Source organism: Bubalus bubalis, chromosome 5 (assembly GCF_019923935.1).
Source record: "Bubalus bubalis isolate 160015118507 breed Murrah chromosome 5, NDDB_SH_1, whole genome shotgun sequence".
NCBI lineage: Eukaryota > Metazoa > Chordata > Mammalia > Artiodactyla > Bovidae > Bubalus > Bubalus bubalis.
The window spans coordinates 95,084,033-95,104,089 of record NC_059161.1 but is presented as its reverse complement, the minus strand read 5'-3'; the positions used below and the strand labels follow the sequence as shown (position 1 = coordinate 95,104,089).

The following is a 20,057-nucleotide window of genomic DNA, read 5'->3' as shown; positions in this document are numbered from 1 at the left end:
ATTAAGATGCTCACCTGAAGTTGCAAAGTAAATTGCAAAACCAAGGTTATAAAATCAGCTACTCTAGTTGCTCATGCCTTTAACCAGTACTTCATACTGCCTCTTTTTGGACTAGATATTTATTTATAAGTTTTCTAATTATCCCCTACAATAATTCTATAATATTGCTAGTATTATGTCTTTTTAGTCAATGAGAAAATAGAGACTCAGAGAAGTCAGATAACTCACCATCAAATCTCACATCTATCCACTGTTAGAATGTGTGTAACTACATCTTTTAACTCAATATCCAATATGTATTCTATGCTATATAATGTAATTACTATTTTTGTTTCAAAAATTTTGGCTTGTTTCCTCCAAGTGGAATTTAAAATTCTTGTAGAAAAATCATACATGTAATATCAGTGCATTTTCCTGAGCATTGATCACAATTACTGGCATGTGAAATTAACATGAATTATTGTCCTATTATTTAATATTAAGTGGGACATGGAGAAGTAATCCAGAGCCTGTGTATGCCAAAAACTGGAATATGAGCAAATTATAAATATAAGGATACAGGTATTCGAAGAGAATTTTAAATAAAATATAACTAGAGATTTAAAGAAAATTTATGGTTTTGCGTCATTATTCACACAGCATGAAATTGAGTGGTAATTTGGTGTTGTGGGTAAGAAAGGAGTCAAGAATCATGGGTTCTTTTTAAAATATTACTTTATATGATTTTCTTCACACAGCTTCTCAGTCTATGAAATGGGGATAATTTAAATGTCAAAAAGAAGAATCAAATTTTCCATTGAGTAACCTATACAGAGAAAGTGTTAGACAAATACCATTATTCATTAGCCATCTAACTTTTTCCTACCTGAATACCTTTTGCATCCATAAACCAGCAATACCAGTATCACTTTAGATCTTTTAAGAAAGGCAGAATCTCTAACCCCATCCTAGACCTATGAAATCAGAATCTGTAACTTGAACAAAGTACCCAGGTAATTCACACACCCATTAAAGTTGAAGAAAGACTACTCTTACATTCAAGATAATTCACATCCCGTTTTTATTTTTTTTTTTTTGTTTCATACATGATATTTTACATGTTTCAATGCCATTCTCCCAAATCTTCCCACCCTCTCCCTCTCTCACAGAGTCCATAAGACTGTTCTATACATCAGTGTCTCTTTTGCTGTCTCGTACACAGGGTTATCGTTACCATCTTTCTAAATTCCATATATATGTGTTAGTATACTGTATTGGAAAGCTGTGGTACATATACACAATGGAGTATTATTCAGCCATTAAAAAGAATACATTTGAATCAGTTCTAATGAGGTGGATGAAACTGGAGCCTATTATACAGAGTGAAGTAAGCCAGAAAGAAAAACACATCCCATTTTTAATTGATTTTTCCAATCTTTAAAAAACTCTACAAACCTCCCCTGATTTGTTCAATCTTTACTTTGTTCTTTAGCATATGTCTGGTCTTACCAAACATTTGTTTTTCTCATTGTAGCAAGAACAGTTAATGTGAGTACCTTGAGGCCAGAGCTATGTAGTGTTCTTATTTTATATCCCCTACTATGATTCACATAGTTGTTTAATGAATTTTTATAAATTAATTTTTAGTTTAACTCATTAACTTACTATCTATGTTACACTGGACATCTCAATTCATGTCTTGAGCTCAATTTGAAACTCAATGAAAGGAGTGAATCAGATGATTTTTTAGGTCTCTTTTGGTCTATTTTTGGTTTTCCTATTGCCTATTATAAAAAGAAAACAAAGAAGGTACAAGGTCAGACAAAAATGAGTACAATAAATTTGCAAAATCAAAACTATCCTGGAATATCCAAACATGTCATATAATATCACAACTCACAGAAGGGAACAGAAAAGTAGAATATGTGTCAAGGCTGGTCTGAAACTTGACCATGATATATTTCTACAAATAAGAATCCCTAACTGGTACGAGTAGTGAGTGGTTATATAAGCTGGAGAGGGAATGGCTACACACTCCAGTATTCTTGCCTGGAGAATTCCACAGACAGAGGAGCCTGGTGGGCTACAGCCCATGGTGTCTCAAAGAGTTTGACATGACTGAAGAGGTTGGACAGATTATGAAGACTTAAGCTTCAACTCCTATATAATTCCAACATCGGAATTAAAGCCAGGGGAACTACAACTACTAGAAATAGATAACCAGGTTGTATTACCCATAGAAATAGCAATCTCTATGGGTAATACACACAGACTAACACTAACACACACTAACACACACTAACACACAGATATCATAAAATCTTTCTTTCTTATTTTTATAAGAAAGAAAGTGAAGAGGAACTAAAAAGCCTCTTGATGAAAGTGAAAGAGGAGAGTGAAAAAGTTGGCTTAAAGCTCAACATTCAGAAAATGAAGATCATGGCATCCGTTCCCATCACTTCATGGGAAACAGATGGTGAAACAATCACTTTCTTCTTTCGTATTTTTCTTTTTATTTTAAAACCATGCTTTTGGCATTTGCCTTTTTCAATCCTTTTTAATACATGGAACAAGGCAATTTAGTCTTAATATAAAACTATGAATTTAAAGAATCTTTCAGTTCAGTTCAGTTCAGTCGCTCAGTCGTTTCCGACGCTTTGCAACCCCATGAATCACAGCACACCAGGCCTCCCTGTCCATCACCAACTCCAGGAGTTCACTCAAACTCACATCCATCGAGTCCGTGATGCCATCCAGCCATCTCATCCTCTGTCGTCCCCTTCTCCTCCTGCCCCCAATCCCTCCCAGCATCAGAGTCCTTTCCAATAAGTCAGCTCTTTGCATGAGGTGGCCAAAGTATTGGAGTTTCAGCTTTAGCATCATTCCTTCCAAAGAAATCCCTGGGGTGATCTCCTTTAGAATGGACTGGTTGGATCTCCTTGCAATCCAAGGGACTCTCAACAGTCTTCTCCAACACCACAGTTCAAAAGCATCAATTCTTCAGCGCTCAGTTTTCTTCACAGTCCAACTCTCACATCCATACATGACCACAGGAAAAACCATAGCCTTGGCTAGACGGAGCTTTGTTGGCAAAGTAATGTCTCTGCTTTTGAATATGCTATCTAGGTTGGTCATAACTTTTCTTCCAAGGAGTAAGCGTCTTTTAATTTCATGGCTGCGATCACCATCTGCAGTGATTTTGGAGCCCAGAGAAATAAAATCTGACACTGTTTCCCCATCTATTTCCCATGAAGTGATGGGACCGGATGCCATGATCTTCGTTTTCTGAATGTTGAGCTTTAAGCCAACTTTTTCACTCTCCACTTTCACTTTCATCAAGAGGCTTTTGAGTTCCTCTTCACTTTCTGCCATAAGGGTGGTGTCATCTGCATATCTGAGGTTATTGATATTTCTCCCAGCAATCTTGATTCCAGCTTGTGCTTCTTCCAGTCCAGCGTTTCTCATGATGTACTCTGCATAGAAGTTAAATAAGCAGGGTGACAATATACAGCCTTGACGTACTCCTTTTCCGATTTGGAACCAGTCTGTTGTTCTATGTCCAGTTCTAACTGTTGCTTCCTGATCTGCATACAGATTTCTCAAGAGGCAGGTCAGGTGGTCTGGTATTCCCATCTCTTGAAGAATTTTCCACAGTTGATTGTGATCCACACAGTCAAAGGCTTTGGCATAGTCAATAAAGCAGAAATAGATGTTTTTCTGGAACTCTTGCTTTTTCCATGATCCAGCGGATGTTGGCAATTTGATCTCTGGTTCCTCTGCCTTTTCTAAAACCAGCTTGAACATCAGGAAGTTCACGGATCCTTTGAAATGTTCATTAGCACACTACATTTATGGTCAACCACCCAGTGAGCTTTGAGTGCCCACCATAAGCCAAGCACAGTCACGGGCTCCTGTGAGAGAGAGGAAATCCAGCATAACACACAGCTCCTATCTAAGAATTATTTCTCCTCCAAAGTCCTCATTCCAAACATCATTCCTTGTGTTCCTCAAGGTCAATTAAGTGCCTCAAGCATAATCTTCTAAACTAAACTTCTTATTGCCACTTTTCCCCTAAATCCAGCTACCACAAATTAATGACTAAATAAATAAACCCAAATTCTGAATTTATGTTTTTTTTTTTTAATTGGAAAATGACTTTATGTCATATCTAGAAGCCTAAGCCAGAAGCATCAGAGTTTATTGAGGTGAGGGCTGGGGAAACTTTGGCATTCTGTAGAGAAGATGGTTGTTGAAAGGAAGCCATGTACAAGTCTCCATCTCTACTATGACATTGGTTATAATTAAATACATATGCAAACAACTGATTTCTTTCAGATGGCAAGAGGAAGTGCTTTATATTTTTGCTTGGAAAGTTTTTTTTTTTTTTAATGTTGCTATTACAATTAGCTTTTAATTAAAATTAGAGGAAGATTAGGGCTGCAATGCATATAAGATGACTGAAATAAAATATTTTGGAAGCATTTTAACATAATGGAATGAATTCAAGTTTGGTTAATGGGTTTGCAACTTGGTTCCAAAATTATTAGCTGTGTGACTTCTACAAGATACTCAATATTTCTCAAGTTTCTTCCAATTCTTTATTTGTGAAACTAGTATGACAATACAGCACATATTCAATAGAATTAAATGCATCATTGGTATGAACCATGTAGCAGAAAGTTGCACTAATAGTGTGCATGCTTGATAAGTGGCACATAATGTTCATATGATCATGGTTATCAACAGCCCTCCTTCTAGTTGGAAGCAGCAGAAGCCTATACGACTGGATTGCATTGGGAAAAAATGGAATTTTCAAGTCTCTTATCCTTGAGTTGAAGTCAAAAAGCTCTATCTAGATCTTGTTTGCTTCTCTGTGAAACTCCCCTTTATTTCTCAATCTTGTTTTCTTCCTCCTTTCATCTTAGCCGCTGCTGCTGGGCCAAGACATGCCTTCTCTCCCACGCAAACACTGAGATATTTGAAGAGACATCCTAAGGATACGTGTTGAAGTGATAACCCACTTATCATCTGATCTAGTCTTTTAGGACATCAAATGATATCAACAGTTGAGGACATCAACTGTTTTCTCCATTTCAATTGATAGCAATAGGTCTCCAGTGGCACACATAGATAGCATGGGCAATGGATGCTTGAATTAAACATGAAAGTTAAATGTACAAATGGACAGGATAGGACTCTAACTTAGTAATAGTAGTGTAGCGTTAGTCCCTCAGTTGTGCCCAACTCTTTGTGACCCCATGGACTGTAGCCCATCAGTCTCCTCTGTCCATGGGATTCTCCAGGCAGGAATATGGAGTGGGTTGCCATCCCCTTCAAGAGTAAAGTGGGGGTGAGAACAGAGAATTGCTAATTCTTGACAGAGATGGATTTTATCTTAACTGTAAAAGTATCCTTGATTCATGAATAGATAGTATCTAGCAGCAGCAGCAGCAGAGAGATTGAGCATTGTTTTTCAATGTAACCTGGGTTTGAAATCGGCAAAAACATAACTAATATTACTTTTTTAAATAAAAGAGAGCAGTGAGGTAATAAAAAGAGATATATAGATTTAAGCACATCCTATAATTATGCCTGCTGTTTTAAAAGTCAAAATAAATCTCAAGAAATAATAGTAAAAGAGAAAAAAGAGAAATCTGAAGAAGCATGTCTGTGAGGAGTGTGAGCTATGCTCACCAAAGGCATTTTCTAAGATGCTGCTTTTTGTTCAAAGGCAAATAATATACACAAAAAACCTGTAATTAAAGACAGTCAAAATATTAAAGCAGAAATTGATCTTGATTCAGTATGTTACCTTAAATAGAGGTAGCTATTGGTTAACTATGGAAGTATCAACTGGGAAAAAAATGCATAAAAAGTTGCAAGTTATGTTTTATTTGGTGATCCTACTGAGGACTGTCCCCTGGGGACAGACTGTCAGATCACTGCGCTCTGAGGAACTGTTCCAAAGAGATAAAGCAGGAGCCAGGATACTAGGAAATTTTGCTGAAAACAAAACCAAACCAAAAACATGTGGTTGAACATCAAAAGATTATTGTTAGTCACAAAAACAGAAATCTCAAGTTAATGATTTGAGGGTTTTGTTTTATTTTGTTTTATAATGTGTGGGAAGATGCAAAAGTCTGGCCTCATTGAAATTATTCCTTTGATATGCATCTTACTTATCTAAGGCCTCTACCCTGCTTTTCCCTATCCTGAATCCTTCTCAGGCTACACCATCTGAGTCTGGGGTGGCTATAGTGGCTGAGATGGACAATGTTTTTCATTTACTAAATGGCAGGTAGCATTATATTTTTGTCCACAGTAAGAAGTAAGAAAATATCGTCTTTTTTATTCCTAAACTGAACTATGACCATCTTTATCTTCATAGAAGTTATTCTCTATGAAGCATATCCTCTGTCCAGTGATCACTCTCAGGGTCATTTCTGATGCATGGACCAAGTATCAAAACATCTTTCATTTCTCTTTCTTAAGACCAAAGGACTGCTTCCTCCCTTCCCTTTTCTGGAATCTTCCATTTATCTTAAGTGAGAATATGGACAATTGTGGGAATTGTTCAAGGTAGGTGCCGAGCATTATGTTTGTTATATATTCATTATTCTTAAATCCTTTACAGGAAAGCTATGACAAACCTAGATAATGCATTATAAAGCCTTTGCTAACAGAGGTTCATATAGTCAAAGCTATGTTTGTTTGTTTTTTCCAGTAGTCACATATGGATGTGAAACTTGGACTATAGAGAAGGCTGAGTGCTGAAGAATTGATGTCTTTGAATTTTAGTGTGGGAGAAGACTCTTGAGAACCCCTGGGTCAGGTCAAACCAGTCAATCCTAAAGGAAATTAACCCTGAATATTCACTGGAAGGGACTGACACTGAAGCTGAAGCTTCAACACTTTGACCACATGATGCAGAGTCAACTCACTGGAAAAGACCCTTAGGCTGGGAAAGATTGACGGCAAAAGGAGAAGAGGGTGGCAGAGGATAAGGTGGTTAGATATCATCACTGACTCAATGGACATAAATGTGAGCAAACTTTGGGAAATAGTGAAGGACAGGGACACCTGGAATGCTATAGTTCCCGGTTTGCAAGAGTCAGACATGACTAAGTGACTGAACAACAACAGCTCTTAAATCCATCCCAGAAATCTATATATTCCCATCTGCCATTCACAGGTTTAGATTAGACAATACATGCAAAATGATCAATATGGTTCTGGGGACAGAGTAAGTACTCAAAACCACCAGCTGCAATTATTTTTAATTATTATTAGTATTATTTGTGTGTGTGTGTGTAGAGATGAGAATACCTCACATTGGTGAGACCACAGAGCTGACTCTTCATTGGAGCTAAACACTGCCTTTCCCTTTGGCCAAGATTTTCCTAATATAACAAAGCTAGATGTTTTGAGTGTTCTGACCTAAGTTTTTCCAAATAATCCTAATTAGAAAATGTTACAACTTTCATAAATTAAACATAAAACACAATTTGCAGCACAGAGTTATTTGAAAAAAGTATCTTAGAATGTATTATGCAATGGAGAAATGAGCTACATATCCTATGGTTTTTTTTTTTTAAAGAATCTCATAAATTGGTGAAAGAAACACTTAATTTGCATAATCATGTGTTTTCCCTAATTGACCACACAATTACTACAACTATATGTAACCAATATAGATATGATGAATGAATTTCAAATAAAGGTTGAAATGTCAATGTGTTGTATGTTTCCTATTCCTGTAGTAATAGATCAGCACAGGTTTAATGACTTAATATTGTTGCAAAAACCAGTAGTTGAGAAACCAAGCACCACAATTGGAGAGTTGGAGAACTCAGGTTTATTATGCCGGTGGGCCCAGAGGAGTTAACACACCAAGCTCTGAGCCCCAAACAAAGGGGTTACAGAGTTTTTGTAGACGGACTATAGTGGGCAACACTAGCTGCTAATAGGCTAATTTAAACTAAGAGGTTTCGGGCACACGGAAACAACAGTCAAGATGGGGAGGGGGATGCCTGACCTTTACATGGACAGGCATGATTAAACCCTGCAGGTTTGCAGGGGCTGGGCAGTTGCAAAGAGCAGGACAAGGGTGAGTGAGATAAACTCCAGTTCCTAGTATTGCAAGTCCCCACTTTCTGAGACTGCCTGACCTACATGATCCAGACATTGCAAGGAGCAAGCTGAGTTACAGAGGCAGAACAAGCAGGAGGTTATGTAAAAGTTTAACTTTTCTTCTTCAATATAATGCAAATTTATTCTATCAAATACTGGTAGGTCAGAAGTCTAAAATTAAAATTTTATCAGGGCTGTGTTCCTTGTTGAGGTGTCATGGGAGAATCTGCTTCCTTATGTCCTCTGGTTTCTAGAGGCTGACTGCATTCTTTGGCTTATTGCCCCTGCCCTCATCTTTGAAGCATGTCACTTTGACTTCTGTATCCGTTGTCCGAACTTCCTTCTTCTTCCTTCAGCCCTCTTGCCTCTCTGTCATAAGCATCTTTGTGATTACACTGAGCTCATCTAGATTAATCTAGGATATTCTTTCCATTTCAAGATTCATAACTCACGTCAGTCAAGTCCCTTTTACCACATATGATAACATATTCATAGGTTCTGTAGATTAGGGTGTGGATATTTTTGCAGGGGTCATTATCCTGTCTCTCACATATGCTAAATTATAATCTCTGAGATTGCTGTGCTCGAGGATGATTGGGGTTCTCTTGAAAAGGTTATTTGGAGAGTAGGATTGAACAGAGAGGGATGTGTTAAACCAGGATGTAGTTGCAACAGAGGCTCCAGCTGATTCTAGAGGAGCTTGGGAGTTGGGCTGGCTCTTCAGAGAGGACCTGAATCAAAGCAGGGAGGCTTTGCAAATTCATTTGTCATTTCCCCAAGTTTCTCACAGTGTGTATAACTTCCTTGATCTATGACTATTTCTCCCAGGGTCCTTTCATGCTCAGTCGCTAGGTCCTGTCTGACTCTGTGACTCCATGGTGTGTAGCCTGTCAGGCTCCTCTCTCCACAGGATTTTCCAGGCAAGAATACTGGAGTGGGTTACATTTTCCTCTGCCAGGGGATCTGCCTGACCCAGAGATTGAACCTGCATCTCTTGAGAGTCACTCAGTTGTGTTCCATTCTTTGTGACCTCATGGACTATACAGTCCATGGGATTCTCCAGGCCAGAATACTGGAGTAGGTAGTCTTTCCCTTCTCCAGAGAATCTTCCCAACCCAGGGATCAAACCCAGGTCTCCTGTGTTGCAGGCAGATTCTTTACCAGCTAAACCACAAGGGAAGCCCAGGAATATTGGAGTGCATAGCCTATCCCTTTCACAGCTTGGTCTTCCTGACCCAGGAATCAAACCAGGGTTTCCTGCATTGCAGGCAGATTCTTTACCAACAGAGCTATGAGGGAAGCCCTGCATCTCTATGTCTCCTGCAAATCGGTAGGCGGATTCTCTACCACTGAACCATCTGGGAAGCCCTCTCCCAGAGTCTTTTGCCAAGCTGTTTAATTTTGTATAGTGGAGGGATGCACCTGTATCAATAAATATTTGTAGATAAGCTTTTCCTCATCTAAACTAGATGCTCCACCCTCCCCAAGGCATCACATCTTCAGAATCCATACAGTCTCCTGGTTCAGGTTAGTTAGACATTCGGGCTCTTTAGGTGTTAATCCCTTTCTTCCTATAGAAAGAGCACTTCACTGGTCAAATTATACTGTAATTCAATCCAAGTTGTTGGCTTGGTAGCCAGAAGGCAAGGTGGTGGTAAATCCTGAAGTAAGTATCTGTTGTTTTGTAAGACAAAGATTTCTACTTCATCCTCAAGCAATGAGAGAGCACCGCCTTTAACATATACAGCTGGGCCACTTCTGTAAGCCCAGAAGTTTCAGTGGAATGTGAAGGCATAGAGTTTGCATGTAGATCAACCCAGATGTTCTCATTCTAATTTTTTTTTTAATCTCACTTCTCCCTATTCAAGGTCCAGACTTTGGCTCAGCAGACTTGCTGTGTATGAGAATTTAGTAATTTTTGTAGCTCTATGACCCGTTTCATTGGTTCCTGGACCTGAGCCTTAACTTTGTCTGCCCTCCAGGTGCAGCAGATGAGAATCTTTTTATACGCTGCCAAGGAGGTTCTCTGGCTTTGACAGTTTGCCTTTAATTGGTGATTTAAAATCTCTAGTCTTTCATTATCTTTTCCAATCCATCAATAGCACCCAGCAGGAGCCATTCAATTGCACAGTCCTTATAATTGGTACTCCCTCAAACCTTCCAAAGGCCCAGTCTATTGTACCAGTCATCACACTACCTTCCAAAACTCCAGTTCATCACATTTTAACAATGCCAAGGGCTAAAGTACCTCACGCATCACTTCTTCACCCAGGGCCTGGAGGGTGATCAACTTCAAAAATCTCATTTTAAAGTCTAATTCTTAGGACCATTTCAAATACAGTCATCCTAAACTGTTTCCCAGCAAATAGACTATTAGGCAGATAATTGTGTACAAGAGGTTTATTGGAGAGTGTTTGGGAAAATGCACCTGGATGGAAGACACAGAAGTAGGTGTAGGGAGAGAGAGACATTGAACAAAGATGTAATTGTGTCAAAGCCCTCAGAATATTCCATGGGAACTCTTGAGCCAGGGTAGCTCTTCAAAGCAATCTTGAATTAAGACCAGTAGGTCAGAATTCTATATTGCCTTTATCAACCAGTCACCAGATGCGGTCTTCCTCCGAGGAAGAGACATATCCTTCACCAAGCAGGGCCCCGGGCACAAAGTCTTTCTCTGACCCTCATTTCTTTGATTATAGAAAACAGCCTTCATTCAACCTCCATGACCTTCCCTGAGTTCCAAGGGGGCAGATTCAAGCAGTTGTTAATTAGGGAAGGGAGGTGATATGAGAGCAGGGAGGAACAAATAGTCAAGATAAACAACAGTGCAGCCTTGAGGCAAGGTCTTAGTTCCCCATCAAGGATACATACAATACCTTTGAGCTGTTTTGCAGATACTGAAAACTCCTCCAGGTGGGAGAAGTTAATGATTAATGATAGCATGTTGTCCACAAGCAGAAAGACCCCAGACCAGGTGCACCCTGAAGGTCGATGGTGCTGGCTCCCACTTAACTCGCCATCAACCAATCAGAAGAATGTTCGTGAGCTGATCACGTCCTCTTTGAACCATTACTATAAAACTTACTACCCTCTCTAAATGGGGACACACGCATGTAGGACATTAGCCCATGGTGGCTCCCTTTGCCTTAGCAAAGCAATAAAGCTGTTCTTTTCTACTTCACCCCAACCTCTGTCTCCAAGATTTAATTTGGTGTTGGTGTACAGGGCCTCTCGGGAGGCATTAGTGGTAAAGAACCTGCCTGCCAATGCAGGAGACTTAAGGGATGCAAGTTCACCCCCTAGGTCAGGAAGATCCCCAGGAGGAGGTTATGGCAACCCACTCCAGTATTTTTGTCTGGAGAATCCCATGAACTGAGGAGCCTGGTGGGCTACAATCCATAGGGTCGCAAAGAGTTGGACAAGACTGAAGTGACTTAGCATGCACACACGTACAGAGCCCAGATTCATCTTCAATACAACACACTTCAGCTGAAGGCGATTCCTGGAGAATTCAGATGTGAGAATTTAAACCCAATTTTCATCAGTTCAGTTCAGTCACTCAGTCGTGTCCAACTCTGTGACCCCATGAACCACAGCACGCCAGGCTTCCTTGTCCATCACCAACTCCCAGAGTCCACCCAAACCCATGTCCATTGAGTCAGTGATGCCATCCAACCATCTTATCCTTTGTCGTCCCCTTCTCCTCCTGCCCTCAATCTTTCCCAGCATCAGGGTCTTGCAGCCCATAATTATTAAGATGGAATATTGCTTTAAAAAGTGCCTCCATTCTTAAGTGGGGATCTGGGCAACAAAACACAGTATCAGCAAAAGGAAACAATGAAATAGAAATCCTCTTCAGTGCTTCAAAACTGGTTATATAGTATGGTAGAAAAAAATCATAGACTTGAGCTGTACAAATATAGGTAGAAACCCAATTTTCATCAGTAAGTTAACACTTGTAAACTTCATGATCAAAGGAGATTATGCTTAAAAATACCTTCAATTCCAGTTCTTCATACTGTGATCACAGTCACTTAGATTTATGTATCAAACATGTAATGAGCATCTTACTAGGCACTCTGTTAAGACAGGAAGATGAAGATGACCAAGCCCTAAACTTTGTTCTAAAAGAATTCGTAGTTGCATATGTTTTCACACAGCATTATGTAAATACTGTAGATCAAAAAACATATTCCTTTTTTTGAAACTTAAAGACTTAATGTTAGTTATTGTAAATATATTCTGACATAAATAACATAGCACCACTATTTATTGTCAAGAAATAAGAAAATACATGTAGGAACTGGAAAATGTGTAACTTTTAAAACTCTGAAATGTTAAAACAAAACAACAGGACAAGAAATAAACAAGCTGTGTCTTCTGTATCCTAGGTTTGTTGCAAAGACAGAAAGATAAGGCAGAGTAGAGCCTCAGAGAAGTAGAAAATAGCAATGATCATGCCAGGTGCTGGTAAGGATATGCACAAACTCTCTTTGATGATCACAGTTTTAAGATATTAGAACAAATAGTGAACTATGTTTTATGTGTTAAATCTCCATTTCATAAACAAAATGCTCATTCTATCATTCCCTGATAGATTTGAAGTTCATAAAGGCAGGAACCACATCTCTCTTGTTCACTATTATGTCTGCAACATAGTATCTTTCATATAATAGGCATCCACTATGCACTTAATGTGGAGAAGGCAATGGCAACCCACTCCAGTACTCTTGCCTGGCAAATCCCATGGACAGAGGAGCCTGGTGGGCTGCAGTCCATGGGGTCACTAGGAGTCGGACATGACTGAGCGACTTCACTTTCCCTTTTCACTTTCATGCACTGGAAAAGGAAATGGCAACCCACTCCAGTGTTCTTGCCTGGAGAATCCCAGGGACAGGGGAGCCTGGTGGGCTGCTGTCTCTGGGGTTGCAGAGTCGGACACGACTGAAGCGATTTAGCAGCTGCAGCAGCAGCATGAACTTAATGAATAAAGGATTTATGGTATATCAGAATCAAAGGTAAATATGAACCTTATGTTTTAATATCGATCATATTTTTATTAATCCCTTACGTCCCTGAAATCTGCCTCATACATGCCCAGTGTTACTTCACAGAGTGATATTAAAATTATTGCAATTTCATAGTAAGATAAAATAGGATGCTGCTGCTGAAAATAGGATAGTCATGTCTTAAACTCTAGTAAAGTCTTCTTGAATATTTATTAATTTTTAAAAATACATTAGAATAATGAAGTTAATTGAGGCATGCCACTTGTTAGATCGACCAAAATGCTAAGCATTTGGCCTCATCCTGAATTAATACTTTGATATTTTGAATGATTCCTCTAGGAAAAAAGGCAAAGAAAATTAAGACAATTGTATAGAATAAAAAGACAAAAGCTAATGAAGAAATCCGTATCAAGTTCCATAAGCATCAGACTCAGACCCATGCTCAAATAGACACAGCAGTCTAAGGAAGAGGCTTTGAACAAGATATTCTGCCCTAAATAACATTATATTTTAATCAACAAGGATAAAAAAAAATGTAACCAGGCTTGTGATGAAATAAAGTACAACATCTCAATAGTTTGAGGAAAAACTCTAGGAACACACTTATCCTTTACGAAATGGGAATATTCTCATCAGATTTTCACAGTGCCTGCATCAAATAGCCATGGAAAGCCAAAAAAACAAAACGTGCTATGTAACTAGAGTCAGATTAAACACAGGGTACCAGCTGGGACATATGAAGTCCACAAACATATGAGTCCAAAGATATGAAGTCAGAAGATCTTAACTTAAATGTTGCCCCAACTCCCTGGGGCACCCACGCCCACAGCCCCCATTCACCAGCTTGTAATATGGGGCTGGAAGAAAACAGCATCTCTGTGCCTCACCCTCCTTTTGCTAACATGTAATGAACCACACCATCAAAGGCAGAAGACTATTACAAAGAGCACAGGAGATAATGGACTCACCAAAGCTCCTCGAAAATCATATACCTGCAAGTTATATGTATAATTATTGTGATGGCAGGTATTTCATATCTGCTCTGGAGGTCACATATTTCATATTTGCTCTGGTGAGGTCACAACTTGATGGCAAAAGCTCAGAATTAAATATAAGCCTGGCTAAGGGAAATCCAAGTATTTCAAGTGGAATAGTATCTATACAGAAATGAAGAAAAAGGCTCTCATATATATTTTTTAATTCACCATGTGATCTGAACCTTCTTTTTGCCATATTTTCTCTGTATTTGTTATATTTCTTGTGATTTCAGAATGCTAATAACTGCAAAGCTTTGTATAAAAAGGAGTCCAATAGCACTGTTACATTGGAACAGATATGCTTTAGACCAAAGTGGTTGAGAGCATTAATGAAATAAAATACAATTATGCAGCTAAATTATGCCTTGAATTATTGATGCAATATTGACTCATTTAGCATCTCTCACAACGAATAGGCAGAATTTACACTTACAGGTTAATATACCCTACCCAAGAAAGAAATGCACAGCAGCTCAACCTATAAATTCAGTAATTTTACAACCCTATGTTTTATTAAAATCCATTTAGGTCCCTTCAGAAGTACAAGGTCAAGGAAAAACCAAAAAAGGTGTTCCACACTAGTTTAAACAAATACAGAAACATTGCTGACTATGTAACATTTATCATTTTAATTACCAACATCCATTTTCTGTTAATTCTCTCTAATGTAGAGATGTGGTTAAACAATAGAAACTGTTAATAGCTCATGGACTTTTTGGCCTCAATTATCTCTCCCTACAAGGACTGGCTTTGTTTTAGCTGAAAAATTGCTACATTTACTACATATCTGAGACATGCAGAAAACCCAGAGATGTATTTAAACACTAATGAGTCCAAGGATTGTGTTGTATATAGAGTAAGCAATTGGTAGCTGTGTTGGTTGTTTTTAAACTACAGATGACTCTCATGTTCTTCATTTTTAAAGTGCATATATTATTTGCTTTTGCATATTTTCTCTTCTTCATAGCTAGTTAGCACCTTAAGAATACAGCCTCTCTCTTATTTGTGAATGCCCTGGAGATTCTAAATCCAGAGAAATATTAATATGTACAGTAAACTACTTAAAGCATTCAGATTATTAGTTGCTGAGTGAAATTAAAGATACTACTGTAAATGTAATAGTAGCCTAAATATCAAGCTAAATGCAATCTTTACTTCATATATAAATGTAATAAATATTGCCACAAAGAGTGGCAGTGAATATCCACAAACAATGTCTTTTTGACCAAATATCTTTCTTTGGATAAATTGTCAGATAGTGAGGTTCTGAGTATTGGTAGCATTCAGCTAAAAATGTTGAACTTTACCAAGTTTTCAGGTAATTACTTTGAGTAAATAAGAGCTTCTGTGTTCTTAGATGTATAAGCAAGTGTTTGGAGTTTCTGACATTTCGAAGCAAATGCCTCAAACTTTCATAGAATTTTTAGGACTTGCTCTTCTTCATTTTTAGTTTTTCTTAAAGGAAGCACATTTTGGCCAGACATTACTGTGTAAATTAGTCTTTGAAAGGGAAGAGTCAGATAAGAAAACATTGTTCCCTTAAAGGTATATATTCTGTATTCCACTGAAGGGTACCTTAAAACAGCAGAGTTAAGGTACAAATAAAGTGAAACAAATGTGTTTTAGTTAAGGAAAAACAAACATAATTTCTTAAATTTCATCATCCATTTTAGTCTCAGTCAATGTAAAAAAGGTCTTCGATCACAGCTGCTAGTATGGGTTGAGAATTCCGTGTTGTTCTGAGTACGTGGCATGCAGTCTGATGGAATAAATCTCTGACTTCTTGCATAGAATTAAGATCTTTGAGACAATTAAACATTAATAGCATCTCTTGATCATGATGGCTAATGAATGGTTTTGCATAGCTTAAATGTCTGTACTACATATGGAATGCATTCTGACTTCTAATCTGAAGGATTAAACCTAATCAGTCATAAAGCAGAAGACTGAGGCACTGTTTGTAAATTGTAAAAGTCCTATTCCCCTAATTTCTGCCGTGTCCCCTGCGTTCCACTGCCATGCCCAATCAAACCCTAGTTCATTTAGATACCTCAGCCATCATTATGCCTGGAGAATAAATAACTTCTTCATCAGTGCTACCTCTGTATATCTGATCCATACTTCCACTTTTGACTTATTACACAAGAATGGAATATATTTGTGGAATATTTGTCATTTCCAACAGATTATGAACTCTGAAGACAGGATCTCTGTGTCTTAAATGACTTTGTATTGTCATAACAAGCATTATCCTTGTCATTTAGTAAACTTTTAACAGTTGTTTGCCATTATTATTAAAGCCTCACTAAATATTTGTTATTGAAAATTTTCTGTCATATAGCTGCTCATGTGAATCCTGATTCTTCAACTAACTAAACAAAAGGAATAAGGTTAATCATTTTTTAGGCTGTCTATAAGTCTAACATAATTGAAAAGGCATGGGGACTGTGAGAAGAGCATCTATAGCGAGGAAGAAGTAAAGGAGGAAGTTCACCCTAGGAACTTTGGATTGAAGAGTCCTTCTTTCTAGAATCTTCTTTCTATGATCTTGACATATATGGATATACTGTGCCATTTAGGTCTCTCTCATTGATCTTTTAAGAAAAGAGATAATCACTTTATCTCTTTAAAGTAATCACTTTATTATGCCACCTTATTTTAATTCCCTGTACCGTATTAATCATGGTCTTGTTATTTCTTTTATTATTTTTACATATATATTTATCTACTTCCTGTCCACTTTCCCACCATAATATAGAATCCATAAAACAAAGCTGCTTTTCGCTGCTCTTATGTCTAGAACACATCTTGGCTCATAATAAGAATTTAGTAAATATTCATTGAATGATTGTTTTGAAAAGTAAATTGCTTGCAAAACTTGGTAATTTTTTTGCTAATAGCAAGTTGCTTTAATATCTTTAACAAGCAAATGCCCCCTAAGAGTATGTTCCAAGACTCTCAGGTAAGAACAGCAGAATTAGCAAGTCAGGGTAAACAGAATTTATTGATCTCACAAGGTTATCTACTTGACTGAGAAAGGAAGGGACGAAAGTAATGAAGTTCAGAAGCATCTTCAGAGTGGAGAATGGCAATGCTTTGAGGGACAATCAGTGAAAACCTACAGGGAAATAAAGAGTAAAACAAATGTCTCCCCTGAAAGTAGATTAAATACAGTTATACATACGTGAGCAGACCCTTTTGACCAAATCAAATGAACATCAAGGTTGTTAAATTAATCAAACAGGGAGACCATTAGATTGAGGTGACTTTAATGCTGTAACGGCCTACTTAAGAAAACCTAAACCTGAGGCTAAAAATGCTTCACAGTTACAAAATCAAAATCTAAGAGCCACCCATCAGAAGAGCGCAGTAGATTTTCCCAAATAATGTAACTGATTAAGCTACAGACAAATGTTTCCTTGCCTTGTTTCTGCTGCTGCTAAGTTGCTTCAGTTGTGTCCAACTCTGTGCAACCACATAGAGCTTTGTCTCTACTTTTCTCTAGAAAAAAATCTTTCCCCTAGTTTCTGTCAGTGGACACTTGTAACCGCTTGTGGTTGACACTGCCTGATATAAATTGATCTGTTCTCAATTAAACTCTTAAAACTTGTAATGTGCTCAGTCTATCTTTTAACAAGGTCAATTTAAATGTGCTTTTGATAGTATAGTTTTCATATGGATTTGTATTTACCTATTAATATACAGCAGGGAAAACACTGTCAGTCCACCAGTTTTGATTCCTTTCCTCTGTGTGCCCACAGTCTATACTAGGTATAGTCTTGTGGTCTGGAGAGTGGGGTGTAGATAGACCTGTTTACCATGTCCAGACTTGTTCCTTAAAAATTATCAAGTGATCGGTCATACTTTCTCTCTTACATCTATCTCAGGGATGGCTCTGAGGTGCCATTGTATAGAAGCTGCTGCTGCTAAGTTGCTTCAGTCGTGTCCGACTGTGCGACCCCATAGACGGCAGCCCACCAGGCTCCCCCATCCCTGGGATTCTCCAGGCAAGAACACTGGAGTGGGTTGCCATTTCCTTCCCCAATGCATGAAAGTGAAAAGGGAAAGTGAAGTCGCTCAGTCGTGTCAGACTCTTAGCAACCCCATGGACTGCAGCCTACCAGGCTCCTCCATCCATGGGATTTTCCAGGCAAGAGTACTGGAGTGGGGTGCCATCGCCTTCTCCGATTGTATAGCAGGCTACCTACCAAATGCCCAGTGGGACTGGGACGTGAAGGAGAAATAAACACTGTCAAGCCACTGAAATGCTACTATAGCACAGGCTGACGTGTACTGATCTTATTTCCCACTCACTCCTCCTCTCCCCATTTTTGAACTTTCTTCTCTATCATTCTATGGAAACCAGTGGTCAAGGTACCTTGTCTCCAGGTTGATCTGTTCAAGTGTGGGAATAAGGCTCAAGTCAAGGCCACTGAAATCCTACTTTAGGATTTTTTGATTGAGAATCTAAGGAAAAGTTTCAGACCCTCCACCGTGGTGAGGTTGGAACACATATAGGTGTGTAGTCTCTCTGAGAGACTGAAGCAGAAAGCCGAGAATGCAAAGTTGAACATTGCGGAAGCACTTGGTAGTACTGGCTTCACACATTCTGAAGGTCTAACTAAAACCTTACTTTTATACAATTTTCAGAAATTCGCCATTATTCTTCCAGTAAGTTCTCTTTTTGCCTAACATGTTTGGATTTGTTACTTAAAATCAAGAATTTCGTTACTTAAAGAATAAAAATTCATGTATAATACAGAGGTTGAGGAACATTATATTTTAGCAAATAGAATTACATGGGATTTGTCAAAACCTTTAGTACAGTTCTTTCCCACCCTTATTAACATGAATAAACTGGAACCATAAAGCACCACTACCCATTTTAGGATGCAGTTTCTCAAACAGGTGAAAACAGGGTCCACCAGCTATAGAACAAAAAGGACAGGAGAAATAAAGGAAATTTACCAAATACCTGACTAGTCTGCGCTAAAGTACTATGTCTCAACTTCTAGTGTATATATGAACTACCTAGAGGTTTTCTTAAAATGCAGATTTATATTCAAGTCTGGGACAGGGCTTGAGGGTGTGTATTTTTAAAATGCTCCCACATAATGCTAAACTTCTCCACTACCACAATTTGAGCAGCAAATTCTAGAGAGGATGGTATGCCCTCTTGTGACTCCTTACCTGTGTGTGACTCTGAGTAGGGACAGCTGGAACAGCTACGTACTGGTCCTTGAAAGCCTTCACGGGAGTCCTTGCATCCTCAGGTCAGAGTGACTGACATCATCTGGGAGCTAGAGGGAAATGCCACATTTCTACGTCTACCTCAATATATTAAATCAGAAACTCTGGGCAAGGGGCTCCAGAAACTGTATTTGTAAACACTGTAGAAAAACAATACGTTCTTAAAAGGTTAAAAATTTACGGTAACACTGGGCTGGGAGCTGACCAAGTATCTTCAGATAAACATCACTTATCTTTGGCTTTAGAAGCTTTGTTAAGACCAAGACAAACAGAGGCCAATCAAAGATGCTGAGAAAGCTAAGACAGCTGGAAAGAAACTTTAACCTTAAAATGTTTCTCAGTTCAGTTCAGTCGCTCAGTCATGTCCAACTCTTTGCAACCCCATGGACTGCAGCATGCCAGTCTTCCTTGTCCATTACCAATTCCTGAAATTTGTTCAAACTTATGTTCATTGAGTCGGTGATGCCATCCAACCATCTCATCCTCTGTCATCCCCTTCTCCTCCTGCCTTCAATGTTTCCCAGCATTAGGGTCTTTTCCAGTGAGTCAGTTCTTCACATCAGATGGCCAAAGTATTGGAGTTTCAGCTTTCTCATCAGTGCTTCCAGTGAATATTCAGGACTGATTTCCTTTAGGATTGGCTGGTTGGATC

The 20,057-nt window shown here is 38.5% G+C and overlaps 1 long non-coding RNA gene across 4 annotated transcripts in view; it reads right to left on the bottom strand.

Annotated features, from left to right (window-relative positions):
* Positions 1 to 20,057, bottom strand: part of LOC112585150 — a 382,398-nt gene that overhangs the window by 299,783 nt on the left and 62,558 nt on the right. For 3 of the 4 annotated variants that reach the window (XR_006551317.2, XR_006551315.2, XR_006551318.1), the window contains exons 3-4: positions 19,346 to 19,455; positions 17,141 to 17,273 (exon numbers count right to left, since the gene is read on the bottom strand). The exons of the other annotated variant lie outside the window; for it this stretch is intronic. This is a non-coding gene — a long non-coding RNA (uncharacterized LOC112585150). Of the gene's footprint in view, positions 1 to 17,140; positions 17,274 to 19,345; positions 19,456 to 20,057 lie in introns of those variants that run through there. 4 annotated transcript variants of the gene reach the window in all.